A 25,497-nucleotide genomic window follows, 5' to 3' on the forward strand; every position below is an offset into this window, starting at 1 on the left:
TCAGCTGCCGGAAATCAGACCAGCTCCTCTCTTCTAGAGAAAAGAGAACGAGGTGTACTTGTGGCACCTTAGAGACTAACAAATTTATTTGGGCATAAGCTTTCTCTTCTTGGGAGCAGATTTAAAAACCAAACCAAACACTTCAGTTGGCTTCAGTCTTCAAACTCTCCAGGTCAGCCTTTATTCTCCCCATAGTTACTGGGACTCTCTGCCTCCTCCTTCTCCCCATCCCCCTCTCACAGATGTGGAATGCAGCATGGCAGAAAAGGCTAAGAAGAAAGGGAAAAGGGAAAGCCAAACATTGTGTCTCCTGCACCTCCCTGCTGATTGAGTGCCTGCATGGAGTTCTGTGCCTGTTCTGCAGAGACCAGGCCCCTCTCAGGTGCTCAGGCTAGGGCAGGGTTTCCTGCAGTCTTCCTCACTTGATCAGGAATAGTCCTGGAAGTAGTGGTGGCACCTTAGCAGCAAAAATCCACAGCAGCCAGGTAGGGGCTCCAGGCCTAGTCCAGGTGCTGGCAACAATTATACGTCCCCCCATCCCATAAGGGTGGGATGGGTGTGAGCGTAGGTTTGAAGAACAATGTCAAAGGTATAAGGAAGCTTCCTGTACTCAGCAATGGGGCACTACTGACAGGGTTCCAGAGCAGACAAAGCAAGGAGAACATGGTAAGGGATGTTGGGCCCAATGCCTCCATTCATTCTACATCATGAACACCCATTCACCCTTGCAGCGAATCAGGGCTACTCCCTGCCAGCAATATCAGCCCAGCACTTTCTCCCAGTGCAGCATGTAGGACAAGGAATTCCTTTGAACCTCCAGGGTTTGAGCCTGGTGCCCCCAAGATGGGGTTAAACTATGTCCAGGACACCTGCAGGAATCTCACTTGAACAAAGTGTGGAACCCTGGGAAAGCCTCCTTCTGGACCCAGTGCATCACAAGCCTCCAGTCTGAAGCCTCTCTTCCTGAGGGTAAGAAAACTGCTTGCAAGAATGACCACAAGGTCCCCCACTCTCCAAGGCAATCTTGATTTCAGATTTCTCTCTCTCCATCTGAGGAGGATGAGGATCAATGGAAGCATAAGAAAAAGAGATCTGAAATTCTGACCCCTTTTGTTGCCGTAGCAAAAAGCACAAATAGCTCTGGATCTGTCCCCTTCATCCCAATCATCACAATGAAATGGCTAGAAGGAAGAGGTCCAGATGACAAAGAAAAAAGCACTAAAGGAAGAGTGAGCTGTTTCCTACAAGTGGCATAAATTACAATATTCTTCTTAGGAGGAAAGTCAGCCTTCTCACCAGGTCAGGAAAAAAGGAGGTTCAGGATATACTTTTCCTACTGATTATTTCAGCTTTATGCTAAAAGAGGCAGTAACTATTCTATTTTCTTCCAGAGGAAATCCTTACAAAGGAGAAGGAGGAAAGCCAGTCTAAGAGGGAGAGTGAGACCAAGTAACGTTGCCTCTCTGGTTCCAAGCCAGAATCTCATATTCCTATAAATCGTCTCTTAGAGAAAATTATTCAGGAGGAATGGGAACTTCCAGGCAAGGCCAAAAGACTGAATAGCATGGATAGACAGTGCTGCAATGTCCACCCATCAAAATGAAATTTGGTTTCTCTTCCTAGGTTGATGCAGCTCTGTCCTCTCTAACCAAGCACATAACCATTCACATGGAGGGGGATCTATTTCCAAAGGACCTCACAGATAAAATGTAAGCAGGGGAATAGTCCGCTATTGTGGGGAACTTTCCTGGCTTCTGCACTACCCCGGTGAAGTGGGCTAGCGAAAGGATCTGAGTCCTTGCTCCCACTTCCTTTACCCAGTGGCCTCTCTGCCCTTGAGGACTCCCCTTCCACTCTCCTGTTGGCAGAGTCCTCGTAACCCCAACAAGGCTGGGCCCAGGATTCCTGGGGGGTTCGACTCTCAACCCTGCTGTGGTCACCTAGGACAGGGGCTAGGGTGTCCCCACTCCGGGGTACTCTCTCTGCACTGGGCACTTCTCTGACCCACTGACCATTACATACGAGTTAAAGCAAATGCAAGTTATTTAATCAACAATTAATTTTAAAAAGAATAAGGAAAAATGGGAAAGGTTAAAGGAAACACATCAACCCACTCTGTGGCAGGGAACATCACAAACAGTGTCTCTGGAATGTCAGGGCAGTTCACAGTCTGTTCCTTGTAAGTCCCAGGCCTTCTTCTCAGGCCCTGGCTTTGCTACAGGGATGCTGTGGGTTGGACGCTTGCTCTGGTAGTGGTCACATGCTCTCAGGCTCTAAGTGGTAGGACCCTTCTTCCCAGTATCGCCCCTGCCCCATCGGGGTTACGATCCAAGCCTGGCCTGCAGAGCGTCTTGGCTGAGGCGTCTCCTTGTGCTGGGCCTGCTGCCCAGGGTCCCCCTCGCTCTCCCCAGCTGCTCACTGCACCCAGCTCCAGACTGCTCAAGCCCCAGCTGCACCACTCTGTCTCTGTGCTGCTGCTCTGCCTCCAGCTCCCTGGGCTGCTTCTTTGGCCCCTTTGCCTCTGGTTGCTGCAGCTCTGCTCCCAGGACAGGTCTGCTCTGCAGGTTGCTTCTGTGACTCTGCTCCCAGCACTGACCTGCTTCGTGGCTGCTTTTCTGGCCCCTCTGGCTCTGGTTGCTGCAGCTCTCCTCCCAGGGCAAGTCTGCTCTCTCTGGGCTGTGCCTCTGGCTTTGGGGCTGCAGCTCTGCTCCCAGAACAGGGTCTGCTCTCTCTGGGCTGCTTTTCTGGTCCCTCTGGATCTGGCACAGCTCTGCTCCCCAGCTTAGCTTGGGCCCCTGCCTTCTCCTTAGCTTGGTCCCACTCTGTCTGACCCAGGCAAATCCAGCTCACATGGAGGACGGGACCTCCCTGGCCTCCTGACTCCCTGATTAGCCTGCTCGCCCTGTCATTCAGGCTGACCTGGAGCATTGGCCTCTCCCCATTGTTCCTGGGGACTATCAGTCTCAGGGTCCTGGTTTCCCATAGACCCTTCCCCTTTTAGTACTGGGAACTAGCCAACCAAAACACACCCACTGAATGTTAGTAAGGGGGCAACAGTCCCCTTACAAAAGGATTGAATCAGCAGCTTAAGCTACATCTACTTGTTTTGCCAAAGCTATATGGGCCTGGGCTGACAATCTGACACAGTAGCACTAGAATATGGAATAGTCTTTAGTCTGGGTCCATCTCGTTAAAAAAAAGTCCTTAGCTTATGCATCTGTATCTGATGCCTCCCTGGATGATCTCCGATACTCAGCTAGGGCCATGGACTACAATGCGATAGCTGACACATGCAGCTCTGGGACTGGAACTCAGAGCTACAGGATAAACATCTTTTAGTCGCTTCAAGATATTTAGGAGGGTAGCTGTTTGGTGAACCCATGGATAAATTGATAGTGGACTCACTGGAATAATCAAGAAAGACCTGAGTCACCAATAGGCAATAGAAGAGAGATTTACAGACATTATTCCAAATCTGGGCAGTCCTTTTATGCTGGTCAGTACAGAAAGTCCTTGAGGAAAAGACCCAGTAACACCAGAGGAAAATGGAAGAGATCCAGGGGAGCACATGGTGGCAAAGGTAAAATTTTTGATTTTAGTGCCTAAAAGCAAACCACATGACTTGCAGGCAGCCCAGTCTGGTAGGGAGCCACAGGTTGATGGTTATCTTCTTTAGTTTACAACTTTCTGGCCAGTAGTGATGTTAGACAAGTAGATTTTGAAAACAATTTAGAGGGGATATTCTTTATATCTTTTCAGATACCCCGGGCACAGATTTATCCCATCTCCCTTGCCAAAGAATCTTCTGCAGAAGAGACAGGATATGCAAATAGCCATCTTAGCTCCCTAGCAAATGGAATTCATAGAAACTGTCCCTTCTTTACAGACAAAACAAGACCTTTACTCCGTATTGTCACTCGTCAAAAAGAAATCAGGAAGCTACAGACATGCATCAGCAGACAAGGAGGAATTAAGTCTACAGTCCTTCAAAAGAATAGCTCAACTCCGAAGGATTTGGGCAAAGGAGAATCTGCCATCAATCCACTTCCTTCACATCCAAGGGAAAATGAATGTTATGGCCAACTGGTTCAGCAGGCAAAAGTTACATAACTGAGAATGGGAACTATATTCGGAAGTGTTTTACCTCTTGGTAAAGGAATTTGGTCTCCTTGCAATAGATCTGTTTGCCTTCTACCTGAATCAGAAAGTTCCAGTGTTCTTCTCTTGTCAGCAGAATCACAGAGTCAAGACAACAGATGCCCCTGTCTCAAGGGTGGCCAAAGGGACTCCTGTGTACCTTCTCTCATGTTCCTCCTCTTACCAAAATGCTACAGAAGATCAAGCAAGAAGCAGCACTGGTAATTTTGGTGGCCCCTTGGTTCTGCAACTTCCTTGACATGGCACAAAGACCTCTCAACTGCTTTCCATCCAGAAGGGATCTATTAATACATGAGCCAATCATGCGTCAGAATGAAGATTGTCTGAGCCTAGCTGCCTGGGTCTTGAGCAAAGCCTCTTAAGCCAAAGAGGTTATTCAGAAGAGATAATATTCACACTTCTAGCTTCCAGAAAGAAATTTACCAGCTCATCTTATTCATGGGCCTGTTTGAGGTTTACCTGTTGGTGCCAGGACAAGAGTCTCACCCCTACATCTGACTCAGTATGACTGATTTTCATATTTCTTCATGATGGATGCAGGCCAGGCGTGGTGGTTCAGAAACTCAAAGGTCAAACTGCTGCTTTGTCTAGCACTCTAAGCACAGCAGGCAAGAGACAAATTTCATCTTACCCAGGTGTCCAGAGTATTTTTTGAGAACAGCATCTCTTCTACATGCTGATGAACTGCATAGAGTTCCTCCATGGAATCTTAACCTGCTTCTTAGTGCCATTTCAGGTCCTTTACAAGATGCATAAACAGGTCATTTTTGTTCTCTCCTCTGGACTCCTTTCAATTTGTTCACACCTTTCCTAAATTGTGATGCCCAGAATTGGACACAATACTCCAGCTGGGGCCTCACCAGTGCTGAGTAGAGCAGAACAATTGCTTCTTGTGTCTTGTGTCACGTTCCCGTTAATATACCCCAGAATCATATTAGCCTCTTTTGCCTTCCTTAAAGATAAAGTGGTACTCAGAACCAATCCTGGCTTCATACGAAAGGTTAATTTCAGGCTGCATGGAGCACAGGAAATTGTCCTTCCATCTGTCTTCCCTGTTCTATAACACCCCAAAGAGAAACCGTAGCATACTTTGGGCATCTGCAGAGCTGTCAAAGTATATTTTCACCTCATAGTTGAGAAAAACAAAGCTTTTTTTGTGTCTTTATCGTCCAGTGTTGAAGGGAACGAAGGGCTCAAAGTCTTCCGTTTCCAGGTAGCTAATATATTGTATCTCAGGGGCATACAAGTCAAGAAGTGTAACTCTGGTTTCCAAAATAAGAGCTCACTTTCTTAGAGCTGTGGCAACTTCATGGTCAGAAAGATAATATATCTCATATGAAGAAATCTGTAAAGCAGCCACCTGGTCATCTGTTCAGACCTTCTCCAAATTCTACAAGCTGGACATTCAGTCATCTTCTGATGCTGCCTTTTCTTGTAGCATTTGCACCTGTATATAACTGTATATAGTTCGTCTCTTAGTGGACAAAATTCCAATGTCATTATCTGTGGACCTCATTAGGAATAAGAATAGGATATAAAAGAGTATATTTGAAAAGAGCAGTTAACATATAAATTTAGGCAAATGCCATTGATATTCATTTTCCTTTATCCTAAATGCTTGGATTTGAATGCGTCCAAATCCTCCATAGTTAGAGAGATCAGGTGTTGTATCAGGAAAAATCAGCTTCATATTGTTATGAGCTGAATGAAATCTTGTTATGGATTGAGTTAATACCTTGTTGAGATTGATGGGTGTGAACACACACTTCACTTAACATAACTGGAAGGATAAATTAATCACAAACTTCCACCTAAGACAAAAGAGTTATGTGAACCCATAGGAGTTTTGGACTGTGTAGGTAGAGGGGCTTTTGCTGAGTATTGTTCTTGGCAAGGGGATATGTGTGTGTGTGAGCGAAGGCAGAAGAACGGAATCAAAGAGTGACAGACAACCTGAAGAAATCAAAGCAGAAACTCATGGGAGTTGCGTGCACCCCCCATTGGGGAGGTTAACCCCCTGCCCTGCCTTTTCCACCCAAAGCCCCGCTCCCCCCTCCCTTGAGGCCCTACTCCCACTCCACCCCTTCCACCACCACCCCCCAGTCTTGCTGGCCGGAACAGTCCCAAACCCCATCTGCTGTCTGGAGCAGCCCTGAGCCCTGGCTGGCCTGACGGAGTCTGGAGCAGCCTCGAGCTGGACTGCCGACACCCAGAGCAGCCCCAAACCCTGACTGGCCCGCCGGCGCCTGGAGCTAGCCTGGAGGCTAGTCCTCTGCCCCGCCTCTTCTGCCCAAGGATCTGCCCCACTTTGCCCCTTCTCTCAAGGCCCCACCCCTACTCCGCCCCTTCCACTCCCCGGCTGGCCCGCTGGTGCCCAGAGCAGCCCCAAGCCTGGGCTAGCCCGCCAACCCCCAGAACAGTCCGGAGGAGCCCCAAGCCCCAGCTGGCCAGTCTGGGCTGCCCGGAGGAGCTCTGAGCCCCACTCTGGTCCGGGCCCAGGGCTGCAGTGGGGACCATTAGCAGAGGTTTGGGGAGGCTTAGCCTCATCCACCCCGCCTCTATTACCCTCTGCCTATGCAAAAGCTTGTAAGTACGTGGTGGCCCAGGGAAGCAGCTAGAGAGAGAGCTTTTGTGTTTGGTGGTGGCTAAATAGGGTGGGGGACGTAAGCTAAGAAACTACTCCTTTTGCCTTTGGTTCCCCCTTTGTTTGCAGAAGCAGGACTCTATATGTTCCTAGTAAACAAACAAGATCATATAAAGAAAATCCCAGACTCTATCATCAATTTCTGCTCCCAACTGGAGCATTCCCAGGGCCCCAAACTTTGACTAACCATTCAGGTTGAAAAGGAGCAAAAAAAAAAAAGGAGCATTCCAGGAGGGATGATAACTTAGTCAGTGCATACCCTGGTGGTCTCCTTGAGTATCAGCTACAACTACAACAGAGGAAATTTCTAAAGCTGGCTATCCATCAACTCTTTATAAGGCACTATAGGTTTGACCTTTACTTCTTTGCAGAAGCATCCTTCACCAAAGGTGCTCCAAATGGTTCCTGGTGAGTATTTGCTTCAGGTTGGGGGGCTGTCTGTAGGCAAGGACTGGCCTGTCTCCCAAGATTTGTGAGAGTGTTGGGTCATCCTTCAGGATAGGTTGTAGATCCTTAATAATGCGTTGGAGGGGTTTTAGTTGGGGGCTGAAGGTGACGGCTAGTGGCGTTCTGTTATTTTCTTTGTTAGGCCTGTCCTGTAGTAGGTGGCTTCTGGGAACTCTTCTGGCTCTATCAATCTGTTTCTTCACTTGCTCAGGTGGGTATTGTAGTTGTAAGAATGCTTGATAGAGATCTTGTAGGTGTTTGTCTCTGTCTGAGGGGTTGGAGCAAATGCGGTTGTATCGCAGAGCTTGGCTGTAGACAATGGATCGTGTGGTGTGGTCGGGGTGAAAGCTGGAGGCATGTAGGTAGGAATAGCGGTCAGTAGGTTTCCGGTACAGGGTGGTGTTTATGTGACCATCGTTTATTAGCACTGTAGTGTCCAGGAAGTGGATCTCTTGTGTGGACTGGACCAGGCTGAGGCTGATGGTGGGATGGAAATTGTTGAAATCATGGTGGAATTCCTCAAGGGCTTCTTTTCCATGGGTCCAGATGATGAAGATGTCATCAATATAGCACAAGTAGAGTAGGGGCGTTAGGGGACGAGAGCTGAGGAAGCGTTGTTCTAAGTCAGCGATAAAAATGTTGGCATACTGTGGGGCCATGCGGGTACCCATAGCAGTGCCGCTGATTTGAAGGTATACATTGTCCCCAAATGTAAAATAGTTATGGGTAAGGACAAAGTCACAAAGTTCAGCCACCAGGTTAGCCGTGACATTATCGGGGATAGTGTTCTTGACGGCTTGTAGTCCATCTTTGTGTGGAATGTTGGTGTAGAGGGCTTCTACATCCATAGCGGCCAGGATGGTGTTATCAGGAAGATCACCGATGGATTGTAGTTTCCTCAGGAAGTCAGTGGTATCTCGAAGGTAGCTGGGAGTGCTGGTAGCGTAGGGCCTGAGGAGGGAGTCTGCATAGCCAGACAATCCTGCTGTCAGGGTGCCAATGCCTGAGATGATGGGGCGCCCAGGATTTCCAGGTTTATGGATCTTGGGTAGTAGATAGAATATCCCAGGTCGGGGTTCCAGGGGTGTGTCTGTGCGGATTTGATCTTGTGCTTTTTTAGGGAGTTTCTTGAGCAAATGCTGTAGTTTCTTTTGGTAACTCTCAGTGGGATCAGAGGGTAATGGCTTGTAGAAAGTGGTGTTGGAGAGCTGCCGAGCAGTCTCTTGTTCATATTCCGACCTATTCATGATGACAACAGCACCTCCTTTGTCAGCCTTTTTGATTATGATGTCAGAGTTGTTTCTGAGGCTGTGGATGGCATTGTGTTCCGCACGGCTGAGGTTATGGGGCAAGTGATGCTGCTTTTCCACAATTTCAGCCCGTGCACAATGGCGGAAGCACTCTATGTAGAAGTCCAGCCTGCTGTCTCGACCTTCAGGAGGAGTCCACCTAGAATCCTTCTTTTTGTAGTGTTGGTAGGGAGGTCTCTGTGGATTAGTATGTTGTTCAGAGGTATGTTGGAAATATTCCTTGAGTCGGAGACGTCGAAAATAGGATTCTAGGTCACCACAGAACTGTATCATGTTCGTGGAGGTTGAGGGGCAGAAGGAGAGGCCCCGAGATAGGACAGCTGCTTCTACAGCAGTTCTGTAGTCATTATTTAGCTAGTGTTCCTCAGCTCTCTTCTTGGGGATGGGGTTGTATTGTATGCTAATCTCAAACTGGGGATATGCAGAGTCAGTTCTCAAAGGAAAAGAAAGTCTATTTAAAGCAATTCTCTTCAGAGCCACACTTCCTGTCCTCCTTCCCCATCTCTTTAGAGTCCTTCTGTGGATTCCCTTGATTAAAAGAAGGAGGTGAAGATGGTTGGGACATTTAGTCAACCTCACTGTTTTCAAGCTGTTGACAGTTTGCAGATCAGTGAGGTGGTACTCACACCCAAGAGGTGCTGCTGGTCTTTTACTTAATTCTTTACTCTGTAGTGTTGGAGCCAGATCCCATAAATGTGGGTCTCTAGAGGTAGTATACTTGAAGATCAGAAGTTACTGGTAAGTGATCTTTCTTTGCTGCTGCTACAGAGACCAAAAAGAACAAACCTTGATTTGCACATCCCAGTTTGAATAACTAAAACTGGCAGTAAAACATCTCAAGCCCTAAGCAATTTGCGTCTAAACTAAGCCCATTTGTTAAGGAAAACATTAAGACAATAAATAAAGTGCCCCACAATGCTATTTTAGAGTCACTTACCTTAGTGTAGAACCTCACTTTAAATTTTATGTCAGAAAATGAAAATTAGTACAGCTGTAATAACAAAGATATTTATAAACAAAAAATCAATCTTAATATTATCTTAAAATCAATCAAGCACAAAAAATGTCTGTGTAAATAAGCAAAAAAGGTGATTATTTACCATATTATTGCTCCTCTATGTTAATATTTTAGACTTGATAGGTTACATTTAATGGATACTAGAATGTTTAGTAAGAGTAGTACAAAGAAAATGGAAGAAGAGAGAAATGGAGGAAGAATCAGAAGGATGAGAAAGTGGATAAGCAGTGATATGGATGTCTCAACAGAGGGAAATGATTTCTATCTGAAAAATATTCATGAGAATTAGATACGATATAGTAGACATGCTCTGATGTTATTGATTTTCATTATTACTAATTATTGGATTTCTTGTATGGAATCAGATGTGTATTTTAGTTAAAAAGTGTATTAGAATATTACCTGAATAAATATTCTATTGTTGTGCCTCTCCCCCAAAATATGTAGAAATGCAGGAAAGCATGTTCAAGAAATCTCACTGTCCCTTGCTCATGCTACAGGATACACAATAATGGGCAGTAAGGTTCATCAGCTGCCATTATGCTGTCATTAGCCAGACATTTGTTATCAATGAAATGCTGCAGAACTATTGTTCCAAGGCTGTTGCTGTAAAACCGTAGTGCATTGTAGTTTCTTGGAGGTTAGTAGCACTTGTTAATTTGATCAAGGCTGAAGTTTACGGAGGATAAAGTAAACAATGCAAACTGCAGACACCATCAGTTTCCTATGGGCAGTGAAGTGTAGTTTGTTCCATTTACACTTCACAACAACATCTGATGGGCTTTGTCAGTGCTGCACAGAGTAATTAAACCTGAAATCAATAGCAGGCATTTGTCATGTTTACAGCCACTCTTTCTGCTGGGTTAAACTCATCAGTTTAGTGCCGTTCTGTTTTACTGCAGAGACACGCTCCATTATTTCTTCAGGTACAGTTGAGATATTCAGTTACATGCCCAATAGTTTGAATACGACAGTAAGATTAAAAGGGGCAGGCAAATGGACAGTTTTTATAATTTATTCACTGATTTCCTTAAACGGTGTTGGATTTCCATTTTCTTCCACCTACCCTTTTATGAAACCCTTTCTGCCCTAGGATAATACATTTCCATTGTCCAACAGCTGCAACGGAGGAAGCACTAAAATTGTATATAAGTTGACACAGAATATAACTTTACTCCAATCACAGGGTACTGCAATGAGCTAGTACAAATAAAGTAATGTACTATTTTCATTAGAACAGTGCAAAAATGTGGTTCAGATATCAGTTTTGTTTGTAGTTCTTTTTGGGTAAAATGGGGTTTACTTCACTATTTTTTCTTCCACTTCATTCAGCCATTTCTTCCTATATTCATCTCCACCCTTCATTTTTTATGTTCCCTTTGATATTCTTTCTTGTCTTTTCCTCAATTTTCTAAATGATGGGGTCAGAGCTGCTGAATTTTATAGCAAGAAAGTTTTCAGTTCAGTGGTAATTTAGTTAGTCTTTGGACTTGAAATTTGAGAAAGATACTTAGAGGAAACTGAAAAATTACATGCTAGCTACTTAGAGTGACAAGGTGGATACTAGCTACTTAAGACAGATTGAGTTTTAATGTGAATTTTAGTAACCCATGTTAGAAATGGTCCTTGTCTAAAGGTCTGCTTAATATTACTGTGTAGATAACTTTGAGCTACAGATTTTTTCACATATATCAAGAGACTCTGATGGTATGTTAATTGTAAGAGTGAAGTTTGACTGGTTGGTTATACTATCAAGATGTGCTTATACTGTAGCTATATTCTCTGTTTTCCTGAACTACTGATAGCCTACAGGCTTTAAAAATGTTTTTTTAAATGACCATACAAGTGATTTTCCAGAAGTCTCTCTTCTTGTATACATGCATGCATTAGATTCTAACACCTCGTGTTTGGGGTTGATAAAATTTACATGGCCCACTACTCAGAAAGCAGTGTGCTTCTCCTTCTAAAGACAACTTACAAATAATATTTTGGGTAATGAAATGAAATATTTCAATTAGAGTGATCTTTATAGCACTTTTCATCCCAAAGTGATCCCAAAATATTTTACAAATTAACATACTATAGACAGGGGTTGCTTCATTCACCACTGAAATGCAGCCACTCTGGTGAAGAACAGCAACAGTTCAACACTGCATTGCATCTTGGGATGGGAAATTATGGATATCTCTCTATATGTAATTGCATTGGGAAAGTAAGTATGCTAAATGTAATTACCTGAGTTGGATTTTGGCCAGGAGACTGAAGTTAACACATCTACTCATATGAAGAGTTCCATGGGATTGCTAGTGACCAATTTGGCAGGACTTTGCCATTCACATTTAATCTAAAAGGTAACTCCTTGAGGTGTACGCTGCCCCCAACACCATTCTTGAAAATCGATTCAATACTGATGGAGAGAAAAGACCATTTCCTGCTGGATCACCAATGCTAGTTTGTTCAGCATCTATATATTCATTAGAGCTCTCCTAAAGAAGTACTGACCAGTCCTGCCCTTGTTTACCATGTGAGATCTGACTGCATAGCAACCCAAGATGAGGTGGCTGCAAGCCTTATGAGCTACATAACACAAGATAGTGAATAGCACCAGTACAAAATATGTATTTTTCATTCTAAAATAGAATCTTCTTTGTTCTCACATGTAGGTAAGGATGGTGAAATCTGTGTTTTTTAACAAAGGAAATGTATAATGAAGGACTTCTGTGAAAAGCTCATGATTTTTCTGCAGTATTACCACCTAGCCAGTTATTTCCCGTTTTGTATTTGTGCATTAGATTTTTCCTTCCTAAGTAAAATGCTTTGCACTTATCTTTATTTAATTTCTTCTTATTGAATTAGTACTTACTGGTTTTAGATCAGGTCTCCAATTTATCAAGATCTGTTTGAAGTCTAATCCTGCCCTCCAGAGTGCTTGCAACCCCTCCCAGATTGGTGATATCCTCAAATTTTATAAGCATACTCTCCACTCCCTTATCCAAGTCATTAATGAAAATATTGAATAGTAGCACACCAAGGACAGACCCCTTCAGGATCTCACTAAACACACACACACCCAGTCTAATCACAAAGCATGATAACTACTCTTTAAGTGTTTCCACAGTATGCATCCGATGAAGTGAGCTGTAGCTCACGAAAGCTCATGCTCAAATAAATTGGTTAGTCTCTAAGGTGCCACAAGTACTCCTTTTCTTTTTACTCTTTAAGTATGGTCTTTCAACCAGATGTGCACCCACTTTATAGTAATTTCATCTAGACTACATTTCCCTAGTTTGTTTATGAGAATGTCATGTGGGACTGTCTCAAAAACTTTACTAAAATCAAGATAAATTATGTCTACTGCTTTCTGTCTATCCACTAAGCCAGTAACCCTGTCAAAAAAGGAAATTAGGTGAGGAGGGCATGATTTGTTCTTGACAAATCCATGCTGGCTATTCCTTATCACCTTAATATCCTCCAGGTGCTTACAAATTGATTAATAATTTGTTCCAGTGTCTTTCCAGGTATCAGTTAGGCTGACTGATCTATAATTCCCCAGGTTCTCCTCATTCCCCTTTTAAAAGATAGAGTGATTTGTAAACTTCACCCTAAAGGTGGTAAGATGCAACCTCATCCTGGTCTCTCGAAGCAGAGAGTTGCACAGCCAGTGGACTCCTACTAAGAACACCCTTTTCCTGGTCACCAAGAGTTTTTTCTGGGATCTCTGTGCATTAAAGCTATTGTGGGTCATGGCAAGTTAGATGGTCTCTGAGGTACCTGGGATCCAGCCCATTAAGGGCTTTGAATATTTGGACCAGAATCTTCAAGCAAATCCAGAATTGAACAAGGAATTAGTGCAGTATATTAAAACAGTGCTGTGTGGGCTCTTATATAGAATACAGGCCATTGCATATTGAATGACTGGAACTTTTGTGTGGCATTTCCCACCATCCTCAGATATAGGGCCAGACTCATAGTGCTGTAACATTTACTTTTATAATTGCATGACAAATATATAGATATAGATTAGATTATCAAGTATGGAAATAGAGATAATAAAAAAAATTAAAGCAATTAATATATTTCATTTTGTTTGAAATTTTCTGTTGTTTTCTGTTAGGGTTTTTTCAATGACAATTTTCTGAACTAAATTTTCTTGGGAGTTTTTGAAATATTTTCTTTCCAAGGGGGATAAAACACTTTGTCATTCATTCATTCATTTTCCCACTGGAAAAATAGAGAGGGGATAAGAAAAGTTTAAAAATAAAAAGTATTTCTTTTTCTTTCACTGAAACTAATTGAAATTTTTCAACAATTTTTGACTAAAATGAAATTTTCTGCCAAAAATGTTTGTTTTGGCCAAAAAGGCATTTTCCATTGGAAAAAAAACTCTTAACAGAAAATTTCTGACCAATTCTATAAGGAACCTTAAGAAGAGAACAACTGAAGGCAGTGCTTAGTCCTTTAGACACTGACTTGATTGTAGTTGTTCACAGTAGCCTGTAAATTTTAAGCTACTATTGTAAAATGAAAAAATAAACCGGAGCAAGGCCATGAAAAATTACCTTAATGTTTAATTTTAATCTTAATTATCAAACCAGCCTAATAGCATACACGAAAGCAACAAAGTAAAGAGTTTTGGCAGTTTTCAGTCATTCATTTCTGGACTTCAGACTTCCATGAAAAACCTGAGAAGAATGAAATGTTATACCAGAGGTTACACTATACAATGAAATTCCTTTATAAAGTATAATTAAGAAAGCCAGAAACTTCATTTTTTTACTGTGTAAATGGGCATTGCATTACTACATAAAATGCAAATTTAAAAAAAAAATCTCAACTAAGAAGACCGCTGGATGTCAGCCATGTGCATTATTACTATGTTGAAGTTCATTGATGCAAAATGGCTTGTCAGTGAACCAAAGTACATAATTTTGATTAGCCAACATTAAAACCTAAAAGATTGCTTCCAGAGCTTTTTCTTCAGAACTAAGTAACAATAATGTTTACCATCATCAAATGAATGTTGGTCGAGTTAGTTAGTAATGCTTTTATTGTATATCACTTTGAAAAATGAAAAGCACTAGGAGGATCCTAGAGCCTCATGCTTTTCAGATATGTCGCAAGAACGCCACAAGACATTCCAGTGAATGCCGTTGTCTGGGTAGCTTGTAACAGCTGGGATAAAATTCCACCAACCGAGAAGTAGAAGTGGCCCAGAGGCAGATCCCCCCTTATTACATGTGTTCATCGAGTCTGTTCTGATGTTGGACTCTCAGGCCATCAAACCCTTGAGGCGTCATAGGAACGGACCAAATGGTGAATGATTGCTACAGACGACTGTTTGGCTAAGCGTTAAAGAAGACTAGGACCCCAATTCTGCAAGCTGATCGCTGTTGCTACATAGCGCTCCACTGAAGACACATGAATTAATTTGCAAGAATAGGGTTAAGTGCTAAATATTGTTATGTTTTGTTACAGTGAAAGAAAACGTCATCCTGTAAACTATCATACTTTTCCAGGTATTTTAGATTATATCTATTATTATCATATTCTTTTTATAGAGCACAGTAAGTACATCAAAATGTGACATCATTAACCCTGGAATCTCTGTATTCAGACCACTCTACCACTCCAAATAACTATGTAAACTATGCAGTTTTTTTTCTAGGTATGTAGTGCAATATTACTTTATGATGAACTTTGTTGCTGCCTCCTGAACTCTTTCAATCTAGGATTTTTTACAGCTGTATAATTAGAATAACTTTTGATTATTGCATTGGAGTTTGAATTCTGTGGGCCAACAAGAGGGCACATTATTTATTTGCATCTTCCACTCTTTGCAGCACTACCAATGCAAAGATATTATTCTTTGTAATTATAGAAAGAAAGGGTCTCTGTAGTGTTAAGTGACCTTTCTGTGAGTGATCAGCCTTTTCCCTTGGTGAAGTGGAAATGTACATTACTAAAAATGTGAGTAAATAGGAGGGCTTTATAAATCTCAAGACTGTTCAAATTGGAAGAAATAAATGGATATGTAACAATTCGGTTGAGTTTTTCCCAAGAGAGTGCTAAAAGAAAAGCCATTGTCTCACTTAATCTGCTCTAAAGTATTGACAGGTATATGTAATCAAATTGTGATGATGTAGAAGAAAATTTAATGAGGCAATAATAGGCAAATAAGTTTGTGTTTAACAGTCTAAAACTATGTTATGCTGAAAGCAATAATGAAATTGTAAACTGATTTTTTGTGTTTTAGACAAAGTATATAAATTGTAGGGATCAGAGAGGAGAACCAAAAAAGTTCTCAATCCTAAACAATTTCAGAACCTTTTTCACAAACTTCTGAACCTCAATCCAGCATAAAGACCTGTTAAATTTTACATCTAACCTCAAATGGAATCCCTTTGAACTCATACATTTGCTTTGTTCAAAGTAGATGATTTCTCTTTTACTGACTCAGTGGGACACTCCATGAGGACAAGGATCAGGCCTAGCAAACCTCAGTTCATAATGAGGGCTCTAGATTGTACATGACATTTTAACAGAATGGTTTGTATCATTTTTGTTTGGATATTTTTCTCAGTAAAATACAAAAGCATTGGATTAAAGAGGTCTGTTTCTCAAAAGTTTCTAGTGGGCTTCTGTGGTTCTAAAGCATTTTACCACCATCTTCATGGATCTTGTCATGCTGTCACTCTTTCCCCTTCTTTAAAGAATTTGCTTATTTTCTGTTCTGATGTTGAATGACTAGATGTCTTCCTCATGCTGCCTTTTTTGTTTTGCAGACTGTGCTCATTTACATTTTCTCCAACAGCAGTGTTATTTATTCTCTTGCCTATTTTTGCCTTTGCATTTTCACTTGCACTCTCAATATGTACTTTTTAATAGTTTTTTACTTTTTTACATCCATTCATTTGTTCCTGTGATATCTTAAATTCTTTTTCAAGCACTTCCTTGTCAGTCAGAAGTGCGTGGAGTCTTGATTCAGCTTTGTTGCAGCATTTTCCAGATTCTTCACTGTACTTTCTGATTGATTCTTCAGAGCGTTATTCTTTGTCCATTTCTGTCATGCTAACATTTTTTCCAGTCCCCCCACTGAAATTCCCTGGGACTTTAATGGGGTCTTGACTAAATTAATGAAAACCCTTTCTGAGCCATTTTAGAAAAGCAGAATTACAAGATAAATAATCATTCTGTGGTAAGGACGGGGGCATAAGTTGAGACAGTCTGGGGGAAAGTTTGGAGTGGAAGCACAGTTCCAGGTGTTTATGTGCACTGAATGATTGTAGAATCTGCATCCTATGAATTTCCTTAGTAACTGGCATGCAATTAGCATAAAATTTGTGGCACCTGCCTATTACATTTCACATGTCACTGGTGGTGTTCAAGCTAGAGTTCTAGCCTGGGACAAGCTGCAGGTAGAGACTTTGTAGGACCTAGAAGAAAACAAAAAAATTAGTTTTAAGTTTAAATATGATGAATGTCCCTTTTGCCCAGCCTTTTTTGTGATGAGACAGGTAAGTGAGGGGAGATTTGGGAAGGAGTGAAAGTGCATTTAACTTACAATTCTGCAGCAGTTTGAGTTTTCATACCAAACACAGGAAGAATTGGTTCCACCAGCAATCTCTCAATCTGTAAGGAGAGAAATATTTTCCAAAGTAAGTTTGCTTAACTTCTGGAGAAGACAAACAATTTCTCTTTTTGGTCTTCTCTTGCACTTTTAGAATAATTTTCCATGCCTGAGGCTTTTTTTTTTTTTTAATGGGCCTTATATACTTTGGCTGGTATGGTCCTCAAATACCAGACATTGGTGGCAATTACAACATTGATGTTTATTTACCATTTGCAAGTTGTTAACTTTTCCACAGTTTTCCTAGTATTCTCTGAGTATATGACAGTAATGTGAAGACTGCAGAAATGTTAATTACTTGCAAATACTGATTGTGAACATATTAATGGCAGCCCATATATGTCCCTAAATCAAGGTGCCATCCTGGAACCAAGCTGTGTCTCCCACACTCCTCATAATTTACTAAGGGAGGCAATCATCTCTACATCTTTGCTTTTATTATTTCCAGGTTTCTAACGTGTCCATAGTATTTGAATACTCTTAATAAATTATTACTGAGTTCAAGGATGATTTTTGAATGGGGTATGAATTTCTGCCCTTTGGTCTACTCCCAAAAACCTCTAATCTGAAGCACTCAACTCAGAGAAAAAAGAAAAGGAGTACTTGTCGCACCTTAGAGACTAACCAATTTTTTTGAGCATAAGCTTTCGTGAGCTACAGCTCACTTCATCGGATGCATAAAGTGGAAAGTACAGTGAGGAGATTTTATATATACATACAGACCATGAAAAATATACATTGTAAGGAGAGTGATCACTTAAGATGAGCTATTACCAGCAGGAGAGTGGGGTGGGGGGAGAGAAAACCTTTTGAAGTGATAATCAAGGTGGGCCATTTCCAGCACATTTCCAGGAGTTAACAAGAACGTCTGAGGAATGGGGAGGGGGGGAGGAATAAACAAGGGGAAATAGTTTCACTTAGTATAATGACTCAACCACTCCCAGTCTCTATTCAAGCCTAAGTTAATTGTATCCAATTTGCAAATTAATTCCAATTCAGCAGTCTCTCGTTGGAGTCTGTTTTCGGAGTTTTTTTGTTGAAGGACAGTCACTTTGAGATCAGAAATCGAGTGACCAGAGAGATTGAAGTGTTCTCCGACTGGTTTATGAATGTTATAATTCTTGACATCTGATTTGTGTCCATTTATTCTTTTACGTAGAGACTGTCCAGTTTGGCCAATGTACATGGCAGAGGGGCATTGCTGGCACATGATGGCATATATCACATTGGTAGATGTGCAGGTGACCGAGCCTCTGATAGTGTGGCTGATGTGATTAGGCCCTATGATGGTGTCCCCTGAATAGATATGTGGGCACAGTTGGCAACGGGCTTTGTTGCAAGGATAGGTTCCTGGGTTAGTGGTTCTGTTGTGTGGTGTGTGGTTGCTGGTGAGTATTTGCTTCAGGTTGGGGGGCTGTCTGTAAGCAAGGACCGGCCTGTCTCCCAAGATCTGTGAGAGTGATGCGTTGTCCTTCAGGATAGGTTGTAGATCCTTGATAATGCGTTGGAGAGGTTTTAGTTGGGGGCTGAAGGTGACGGCTAGTGGCGTTCTGTTATTTTCTTTGTTGGGCCTGTCCTGTAGTAGGTAACTTCTGGGTACTCTTCTGGCTCTGTCAATTTTTTCTTCACTTCAGCAGGTGGGTATTGTAGTTGTAAGAATGGAGATAGAGATCTTGTAGGTGTTTATCTCTGTCTGAGGGGTTGGAGCAAATGCGGTTGTATCGTAGAGCTTGGCTGTAGACAATGGATCGTGTGGTGTAGTCTGCCATGTACATTGGGCAAACTGGACAGTCTCCTTGTAAAAGAATAAATGGACACAAATCAGATGTCAAGAATTATAACATTCATAAACCAGTCGGAGAACACTTCAATCTCTCTGGTCACTCGATTTCTGATCTCAAAGTGACTGTCCTTCAACAAAAAAACTTCGAAAACAGACTCCAACGAGAGACTGCTGAATTGGAATTAATTTGCAAATTGGATACAATTAACTTAGGCTTGAATAGAGACTGGGAGTGGTTGAGTCATTATACTAAGTGAAACTATTTCCCCTTGTTTATTCCTCCCCCCCCCCCATTCCTCAGGCGTTCTTGTTAACTCCTGGAAATGTGCTGGAAATGGCCCACCTTGATTATCACTTCAAAAGGTTTTCTCTCCCCCCACCCCACTCTCCTGCTGGTAATAGCTCATCTTAAGTGATCACTCTCCTTACAATGTATATTTTTTCATGGTCTGTATGTATATATAAAATCTCCTCACTGTACTTTCCACTTTATGCATCCGATGAAGTGAGCTGTAGCTCACGAAAGCTTATGCTCAAAAAATTGGTTAGTCTCTAAGGTGCCACAAGTACTCCTTTTCTTTTTGCGAATACAGACTAACACAGCTGCTACTCTGAAACCTGTCAACTCAGAGAAAAACCAAATGACCCCACCCTGTCATTGTGAAAATAACTACCCAAAGAGATAAGTCTTCTACCGTGTTCTAAAGGTCACAAGACTCAAGCTCTGTCTAAACTTTGGAAGTCTGTTTTGTGGCTGCATGCCTTTTTCTGGGAAAGCTCTGCCTCCAGCCCCAATGCATAAACTAGGTTCCATCAACCAGTTCCCTGCTGATGCCATCTTCTGTTCTAGGATCCCAAAATATGTTTACACAGCAAATAAAAAGCCGCAGCTGGCCCTGGCCAGCCAACTTGGGCTCTCGGGGCTTGGGCTACGGGGCTGTTTCATTGCTGTGTAGACGTCTAGGCTTGGGCTGGCGCCCAAGCTCTGGGACCTCCCATGCGACAGGGTACTAGAGCCTGGGCTTGAGCCTGAGCCTGGACGTCTACACAGCAATGAAACAGCCCCGCAGCCCAAGCCCCATGGGCCTGAGTTGGCTAATATGGGCCAGCCATGAGTATGTAGTTGCTGTGTAGACATACCCGAAGAGAGAGAGAGTCTGAGAAAGCCAGACCACATGCTCTTTCAGGGCTTTGTAGATAAGCACCAGAATGTTGAACTGGACTTGGAACTGGATGGATTCTGTGGGTGCACTTTAAAATTTTGCCCTGATTTTAGAGGAATTACCAATTCCAGCATAATTCATACACTTAAAATAGGGAATACTGCTCAAACTCGTAACCTCTAAAACTAGAATAAACGTTGTTACACATTCTGTAACCAAAGTCGGCCAGGAAATATTGGGGTGGTGTACCCTTGTCGACCTGCCCCATTTAGAAGGTAGATTGCAACATATTGTAATAGCTGCATATTCCATTTATTCAAAGTGCTTTCCTCTGCTAACGTCCTCTTCTGTCTTACCAGACTGAGCCTGTAGGCTTGAGCAGCTTTTCATTCAGGTCTGTACTTTACACAGACATTGGTATATTGGGAGACTGCACTATGTAGCAGTTGTTATTATAGGAATGTATGGTGATAAAAATGTTAATTGATTTGTCTATTGAGGATTTAGCAATTACTATGTATCGTCTGTAAAGATAGCATCCTGAATCCCCATTTTCCTTAGAAAACCTTTATTGCTATGGAAACTAAAATTAAAACAGAGTTGTTTGTTCTATATTTGAATAACATGAAACAAACTTATTTTTGATAGTCATTGTTCATAATTTAATAAGGAAAATTAGCTTTTTCATTGTTCATCATTTATATTCTATTTATGTAACATGATGGGATAACATATTGGTATTTCACTGTAAAATGATAAATGTACAGGTTATATTTTTGTTACTTTGACATGAAAAATAAACTAGCTAGTAGATTTCCCAAATTTCAGAACCCCATACTTTGAGTAAGTGCTTTAAAGAATTGTAAATAAATAAATAGTTGCACCCAGAATATACATAGGCAATATCAAAGTAATTGTGTTTGATGTATTTTTAGGGTTATTTATATAACTTATGTGTAGTGTTCATTGTTAATATTTGCTTTATCTATGTATTTCTGTTTACAGTGCATAATTTTTCACTGTGATTGGTTTGGCAGTCTGAACTGTATTGGATATGACACTTCCACATTCTTAGGTTCAGATCTCAGGAGTAAGAGAGGTTCAGATTCTGACTACAAAGCATAACAATTTAGAACCCTGGGGGAGCATCTCTAATCATGTGACCTGACAATTTAAATAGAATGTCATAGTCTCTAAGTTCCAGTTCCTTTACTACTGGAACAATTAAGGGACCTTCAGTATGCACGAGAGCTTTCTAATGGTTTTCCATGAGAAATAAATGTATAAATACATTTCCTAACCTCTAAATTTAAGTCAATAATTTTTGTTGGTCTTCATAGTTTTATATCAGACAATTTTCCATGTGTTTTACTCTTTAAGAAAAGGTCATACAATTGTGACAATTCTTTCTACAGAATTTTATTCGTCTTTTTGTAAAATATATACTCTTTTAATGTTCGGTGTTTATTCTCTTTGTGGGGCTTGAGTCCACCCCCATTGGCTTAACATGGTAAAAATTGCACTTGGCTGTGTGCCAGTGAGGTGGTAGAATTCTATCAGCAACATCTTTCATCAGATAAGGACAGCTTTCCTTTCTGGTAGTAGCTACAGAAGGTATGTGTTGAATCAAATGTATTTCCTGGACTCTGTGGGTGAACTACCCTGCATACATCCATCCTTTTCATTCCCATCAGAGAGAAGGATGTGTACTCTTTCCAACACCATAACATATCCCCCCCAGTGAGCTGTACCCTGGTTTGCAGTGGCAAAAACCAGCATGAGCAAGGAGATAATCTTTGCCATAATACATATTTTTTGTTTGTTTGTTTGTTTGTTTGTTTTCCTGCGATCGGGGAAGGCAAGGGGTGTTAAACTTCCTTAAGTTTGGACATAACAAGCAACACAGAATGCTTGGATGGTAATTAAGATTCCAAAAACTATTTAATTTTTTCCTCATGGTCAATGTAATAATACATGGTAGAATTTATATTTTCAAAATTTGCACAATTTTGTACTTGCATACACTGTAGAATTTGAGCTGAGTACATTGTGAAATTTCAGCATACTCTAACTTTTGTTTTCAGCCAGTCTTCATGAACTTACTAGTTTATCTATTTTTTGTGAATAACAAAACATGGATCATTTGCTTCCTCAATTTTTAAAGATGAAAATGACCTGGTGTTTCGTCATACCATTTGACCAAGTGTTTGGCCAGGCTGTGTTCTGGTTAAGGATGAAATTCAAGAAATGGAGACTTTTGACTGTTCAGACATTTGTATACAGTAGTGGTGACTTAGTTTATCTTCTGTTATGAGAGCGTGTTTAAGTTTGGTATATACATTTCTTACTAATTTCTTAAGGAAAAAATATAACATGACTTTGACTTTCATTGATTTATATAAAAAAGGGAACAAAACATTTGAAAAACAAGAAGTTGCATTTCCCCTCATTTTATGGGTAAAGGATATTTTGAATCTCATTCAACTAAGGTAGTTGGTAGGATTTTGCACATTAATGTTAGAAATGTAAGTGTAAATAAATAATTATGGAATATCAGACTTACAATTATAACTTTAAATTGTATTTCTAAAGAAAATATTATTTTGCATGTTTTACTACAAAAACATTCCATCAGACATACCAACATTTTAAGCACTTTTCCAATATAAATAATATATCGTTATATAATCTTAATATTCAAATTAGCAGAAATGGCTCAGAAAATAAATGCACTCTACTGAGAAACAGATAATTTGTCCTGTCCTGGTTCTCCTCCTGTGTCTTTAATCTCTCCTTCAGTATGTCCTTCAGAAGGCTCACTTCATCCCATCTCCAACTTTTTGTGGGGTTCCACAAGGATCTGGTGTTCTTAAACCCCTTCTTTTCTCCCTCTACCCCTTATCTCTGGGCAATATCTGTAAACACATGTTCAACTACAATCTCTATGATGACAACTCACAGATCTACCTCTCTGTCCAAGACCTGGCTGCTGTCCAAACTAAAATCTTAACCTGTCTTTTTGACACATCCTCATGATTGTCTAGCCATGAGCTCTACCTCAACATGGCTAAAACAGAATTCTTAATTCCCCCACACCGACAAAAAATCCCTCCTGGGGATCATCAAGGAGGGCCATTTCCAGCACAAATCCAGGTTTTCTCACCCTCCCCCCCCCACAGACACACATACAAACTCACTCTCCTGCTGGTAATAGCCCATCCCTCTTTGAAACCTCTCTTTATAATGCGCATGATAATCAAGGTGGGTCATTTCCAGCACTAATCCAGGTTTTCTCACCCCCCACACACACACCCCCCTCCAAAAACCACACACACAAACTCACTCTCCTGCTGGCAATAGCTCATCTTACAATGTGCACAGGTTTCAAAGAGGGATGGGCTATTACCAGCAGGAGAGTGAGTTTGTATGTGTGTCTGTGGGGGGGGGGGGAAGGGTGAGAAAACCTGGATTTGTGCTGGAAATGGCCCTCCTTGATGATCACTTTAGATAAGCTGTTACCAGCAGGAGAGTGGGGTGGGAGGAAGTTTTGTTTCATGGTCTCTGTGTGTATATAATGTCTTCTGCAGTTTCCACGATATGCTATGCATCCGATGAAGTGAGCTGTAGCTCACGAAAGCTCATGCTCAAATAAACTGGTTAGTCTCTAAGGTGCCACAAGTACTCCTTTTCTTTTTTCTTTTTACGAATACAGACTAACACGGCTGTTACTCTGAAACCTGTATTCATCTGCTGTCTCTTCTCTCATCCTTAGTTTGTAGGCTCTTTGGGGCAGAGACAGTCTTCTTATTCTATGTTTGTATAGCACCTTGCACAATGGAGTTCTGGTTCATGACTAGTGCTCCTAGGTTCTATGCTAATACAAATAAAAAATAACAATAAATTGGAATATTCCATAATGACAGCAACTGCAAGGCTGGGGGAGATTTAATATAACCTTTCTTTGTTTATAAATATAACTGTACATTCTAATGTCATAATTTGTTTCAGTTCTTAATATATTTGAAGTGTTTCATGACTACATCTTTCTGAAATTATATAGTGTTTTTGTGAGCTTTTTCAGTAATAACAAGTATTGCCAAACATTGTTTTTGTCTTTTATTATGTCTCTAGTTAAGTTTCAATTTTACACTTAAACCAGAGATTTGGCCTCATTATTATATGTGAAAAATATAGCATAACCTCTGCAAAATTATAGCATTTATTCCTTGAGTATAGAATAAGTGTTTTTAGAATTTCCAATGAAATCCATTGATGGAAATGAAATTAATTTAACATTGGGTCCTTAACACTAAATTTTTTAATCAGACCTTTTTTTGGTCCATAATGCTGCCAGTAACAAAATTATATAGGCTCCTTGAACTTTCATAACTGAAAATGCCTTGTTAAATAGAGGATGAAGATAAAATCTGATTCGCGGGAAGCCGGGATGGGGGTGGGAGGCAGAGAAGCAGAGCGGGGCGGCGCGTTCGGGGCGGAGGCGGAGCGGAGGTGAGGTGAGCTGGGGCCGGGCGTGGGGTGGGGAGCTGCCATGGGTGCTCTGCACCCACCAAATTTTCCCCATCGGTGCTCCAGCCCAGGGGAAAATTCAGAGAATACCATGAAGAACAGACCCTTTTAAAGATGGTGCTAGATCCTAGCTTTCTCCACGTACTCAGCCACAAGCTGCCCTAGTGGTTTCTCTACTCTTCACAGCGATGAGCTGGAGCTGGTTCGCACCAGTTCTCTAGAACCGGTTGTTAAATTTAGAAGCCCTTTTAGAACCGGTTGTTCCACGAGGGACAACCGGTTCTAAAAGTGCTTCTAAATTTAACCGGCCAAAAGTGACGCCTTAGGTGCCGACTCCATGGGTGCTCCAACCCTGGAGCACCCAAGGGGAAAATTTGGTGGGTGCAGAGCACCCACTGGCAGCTCCCTGCCCCACCCCCAGCCCCAGCTCACCTGCGCTCTGTCTCCGCCTCCTCCCCTGAACGCACCGCCCTGCTCTGCTTCTCCGCCCCCCACCCCCAGGCTTCCCACGAATCAGCTGTTCACGTGGGAAGCTGGGGCGGGCTGAGAAGCAGGTGGCAGCTTTGCACTCAGGCCCAGGGAGGCGGAGGTGAGCTGGGGCGGGGGGTGGTGGTGCGAGGAGGGCTGCCTGCGCCGCAGCAGGTAACCCAGGGGGCACGCAGGGGAACCGCTCCGCGCCCCAGCTCACCTCCGCCACCCTCGGCCTGAGCGGGAAGCCGCTGCCTGCTTCTCAGCCCTCCCCAGCTTCCCGCTGAACAGCTGATTTGCAGGAAGCTGGGGTGGGGGTGGGAGGTGGAGCGGGGCGGCGCGTTCAGGGGCG

General features: G+C 42.0%; 1 protein-coding gene across 1 annotated transcript in view; it reads left to right on the forward strand.

The window, feature by feature from the left end:
• The window catches only part of CCDC178 (coiled-coil domain containing 178), a 352,723-nt gene that overhangs the window by 213,104 nt on the left and 114,122 nt on the right, over positions 1-25,497 (forward strand). The gene's annotated exons all lie outside the window — the stretch shown is intronic.

Source organism: Natator depressus, chromosome 2 (genome assembly GCF_965152275.1).
Source record: "Natator depressus isolate rNatDep1 chromosome 2, rNatDep2.hap1, whole genome shotgun sequence".
In the NCBI taxonomy this organism is placed as follows: domain Eukaryota; kingdom Metazoa; phylum Chordata; order Testudines; family Cheloniidae; genus Natator; species Natator depressus.